We start from the raw sequence: 4776 nt of genomic DNA, 5'->3' as shown, positions 1-4776 counted from the left end.
GGCCAACTCCTAAGGGAAGGCTAGAGTTAGTGGAATTCCAGTTAATTAGCCAACATAACAATCACTCATGAATAGTTGATAACTTAAGAGCTTCTAGTTAATCAATTAAAGCCAATAATATAAAAAGCTAAATAAGAATCATAAATATCTGGAATACCTCAAATAACATACATTCAAAGTAATAAAATCTAACATGGACAATATTCATAAGCCAATTGGGCAACATAAATCAAACATAAATAAAAGCATTAAAGTATCTCAAAGTAGAAGAGAGATATAAAGTAAAAGGAATATTAAACCTGTGATGAAGAAGAAATAAATCCTAATTTCTAAAAAACCTAAGAGAAAGGAGAGAGCCTCTCTCTCTCTCTAAAAACTACATCTACAACCTAAAATTGTGAGTTATGAAAAGCCTGAATATGAATGGATGCATTCCCCCATTTTATAGCCTCTAATCTGTACTTTCTGGGCCAAAAACTAGGTCAGAAACAACCCAGAAATCGCTAATTTCAAAATCTGGTACGTACAGGTCGCGGGAAAGTGACGCGGAGGCGTCATCCACGCGTTTGCGTGGAATGAGATTCGCAGATGCGATGCAGACGCGTCATCCACGCGTTCGTGTTGCTTAAATTTGAAGCAGATATAGTAAATTATATATCGTTGCAAAGCCCTAGATGTTAGCTTTCCAACGCAACTGGAACCGCATCATTTGGATCTCTGTAGCTCAAGTTATGACCGTTTGAGTGCGAAGAGGTCAGGCTGGACAGCTTAGCAGTTTCTTCAACTTCTCGTATTCCTTCCACTTTTGCATGCTTCCTTTCCATCCTCTGAGCCATTCATGACCTGTAATCTCTGAAATCACTTAACACACATATCAAGGCATTGAATGATAATAAGAGATGATTCAAATAAAAGAAAATAAAAGCCAAAGAAGCATGTTTTCAATCATAGCACAAAATCAGGAAGGAGAATGTAAAACCATGCAAATCATATGAATAAGTGTAAGAAAGATTGATAAAATCCACTTAATTAAGCACAAGATAAACCATAAAATAGTGGTTTATCACACCTCTAAGCTCCTCCCGTGATGGAAGAAGACATCGTTCAGAAGCTATTGCCGTTTGAGCATGAGGTTGAGAAGGGGGGGTGCTTTTGCACTTGGACTTCTTGCCGTCAAGGTAACTTCTACTCACCCCTTCCCTAGTATTTATTATTTTTTAGGAATTATTACATTAGAACTCATTTGTGTCAGGGATTTTGCACTCTGAGGTGTATCTAATGTTTGATGTGATTTTGCAAAAGTGTAAATTAAGATTATGGTTATGCTTCAATAACTACCAATTACTAGATAATATATTGCTGTAAAAAATTACCAGAAGCGTTAGTTTATTTAAGTTCTCTTACCCAGTGTTAATTTTAAAATGTTATATTTCTGTTTCTTGGGAATACTAATAAACCCATATTTTATGATATATTTTGTGCTTAATCTGAGTGATTTATTCAATCCTTCACCCACTTATTCATATTAATTGTATGGTTTTACTTTCCATTCCGTATTATGTGATGTATGTGAAAAACATGTTTCCTATGCTTTAAAATTAATTATTTTAATTACCTTTATTTCCATTCGATTCCGTGATTAGTGTGTTGAGTAGTTTCAGATCCTCTAAGGCAGAATGACTTAAAGGATGGAAAAGGAAACGTACAAAAATGGACGGAAAGTGCAAAATGGTGTTTTGAAGAAACTGGCATCCACGTGATCGCATGGACGACGCAATCGCGTGCCAAGAGCGAAGAAGCATCGGCGCGGCCGCATGGCTGACGCGACCGCGCGACTTGAGCGAATCGCATACGACGCAGACGCGTGACCCACGCGACCGCGTGATAAGAAGAACTCCAGGTGACGCGACCGCGTGACAGAGGCCACGCACCAGCAATTTTAGAAAATGCTCATAGCAGATTCTGAAGCCCTTTTTGGCCCAAATCCAAGTTTAGAAGTCATAGACCAGAGGTTATGAAGTGGAGGAATGCATCCATTGAGGAGTATCCGAATTTTTAGTCACTTTCCATGATTTAGGTTTAGTTTTGAGAGAGGTTCTCTCCTCTCTCTCTCTTTAGGATTTAGGATTTAGGACTTCTCTTAGTTTTAGGAGTAACTCTCGATCCCAGGTTCAATATACCTTTTACTATTTAATTTCTCTTCTATTTTTGTTACTCTGAAGCTTTTATTGTGTTTGATTGATGTTGCCCAATTGGCTGTTGATATTGTCCATGTTAGAATTGACATTTTTATTTAATGATATTTGAGGTATTTCAGTTTATGATTGTTTTATTTCTGAATGCTTTTTATTTGATTTAGATAGTTTCCTTTTTGGCTTTGGTTAAATAATTGGTGACTCTAGAGTTATCAAACTCATTGTTAATTGAAAATTGGATTTCTTCATTTCATTAATTCATATTCCAATAACTCTAGCCTTTCCCAAGGAAAGACTAGGACTTGAGGATTCGAATTAATTCATCCACTTAACTTACCTTCATAATTAGAGGTTAACAAGGTGGGAGAAGAATCCAATTCTCATCACAACTGATTAGGATAACTAGGATAGGACTTCCAGTTCTTATACCTTACCAAGAGTTTATTTTACAGTTATTTATTATTTTTATTGCTTTGAAAATATACCTGTGCCCATTGCCCAAATTCCAAAAACCCCAATTTTACCTTTTTCATAGCCAATAATAAGAACATACCTCCCTGCAATTCCTTGAGAAGACGACCCGAGGTTTAAATACTCGGTTATCAATTTTAAAGGGGTTTGTTACTTGTGACAACAAAAACGTTTGCACGAAGGGATTTCTGTTTGTTTAGAAGCTATATCTACAACGCGAATATTTTTATAAATTCTTTACTAGCAAAAATCCTGACGTTAGGAATATGCATCAAGGTCAGACCAATCAAGGATGGATAGAGCCAAGAGGATCTAATCAACCCTTTAGGCAACAACACCCTCCAAGATATCATGGACAACGACCATTCTACAATGCATACCCAGCTGAAAGATATGGTGGACAACCTTGTAACTACCAACAAGCCCCACCCCGTGCCTATAGGCCATCCTCTCAACATAACCTCGAACCACCATGCTCACAAGCTTCTTTTCACCATTCACCACCGTACGATCCTTATCCACCCCAACACCAATCCAATTACTCCCAAGAACCACCACTCCCCCAAACACCATACCCATATCCATCAAAGCCAGAATCATAGGTTCACCTCGAAGAATCAGTAAAACAATTTATTGCAACCCTTCATCAACTAGAGCAAGTAATAATTCAATTATATTCCAGACGTTCAGCCCCTCAACAGACTCCCACGGCTTTATGTGGAGAATCCAATGAAGAACGCAGTACAAAGAAGACGCTAGAGCTCCACTGAACAGCATAGAGCACAACTTCGTACTAGAACAAGTAGAGGAAGCTGTCATTGCAGAAGAAGAAGAGTTGGTTGAAGATTCAAGAGATGCCGAACCGCCACTTGAATCTAGAGTTGTGGAGAACTCCGTCAAGGATGTTACAATTGACGCTGAGGAGGATTTTGCACCACCTCTACTGCAAATATCTTATGAAGAACTGAACGGAATAACCCAGGACACAGGCTTCCTTGATGATGATGATCACGAGTCATGTTCTCTTAGTGACGACCTTGCATCCGCAAGTGATTTCTCTGAGACAGAAGAATCTTCCCTGAGTGAACATGAAGATGATGCTGAGGTATATTTTTCTCAACCTCCAATATATGACTCGAGCGATGATGAGGGAGAAATTGAAGACTCTGATCAAGATATGGTTGAAATGAAGAATTCACAGAAGATTATAAGGGAGTAGAACTTATAGAACCACTGGAAACACCTACCCCAAGGCCATTACCGCCAAACACAAGTTACAAGTGGGTAATACCTTTGCCTTTTATCTTTACTTTTCCACTTGAAAATGGTTTACTTGAAACAGATGGCCAGCTTAGAGCTCTCTGTGGTTTTAAGAGGAAAAGGGATATGACTCGCACTCAGCGCTGGTGTGCTAGATTCAATAAGGGTTCGCATTTCAACTTGAGGTGCAAGAATTGGTGTCAAGCTCAATTTAAAGGATCTCGGAAGCCGTTTGGTCACTGCAGTGAGGATTCGGATTACTCATCATCCAACTGGACTAATGTAGATCAAGACAAAGACGGGTGTAGAAGTAAAGTTTGGGATCCTGGAGTCTATTCTGACATTCAATACTCCGGGAGCCTACAAGCCTGTTTGAACTCACACAAGGGCTTCACGTACTTTGTTTGGGACCCCGGAGGATGCTGGAATTCCAAACACTGGTAGAGATTTCTGGACGAATTCAAACATAAGCCAACATAGCAGGAAGCTCATCCAATGTCCAACTTAAGGACTTTAACTAAAAGTGCTATGTGGGAGACAACCCACCATGGTATGATCGTCCCTTTTTCAGTTTTGACTTTTGTCTATTTTATTTGTCCTTGAGTTTTGATTGAACCTGGAAACTTCCATAACATTCATTGCATCTGCATTCATATTAGCATTGCATTTTGCATTCCTGCATAAAAAAAAGTGGCATGCGACGCGACGCATATAAAAAAAATGGTGCACGACGCAACCGCATGCCCCATGCGATCGCGTCAAATCACGGAAAACACTACGCATGCAACCGCGTCACCCACACGGCCGCGTGCCCTGGAGATCGGCGTATAAACCCAACATCCAGAAAGTT

Source organism: Arachis duranensis, chromosome 2 (assembly GCF_000817695.3).
Source record: "Arachis duranensis cultivar V14167 chromosome 2, aradu.V14167.gnm2.J7QH, whole genome shotgun sequence".
Taxonomy (NCBI): Eukaryota; Viridiplantae; Streptophyta; class Magnoliopsida; order Fabales; family Fabaceae; genus Arachis; species Arachis duranensis.
The sequence above is the reverse complement of the archived record's forward strand: the minus strand, read 5'-3'. Positions refer to the sequence as shown.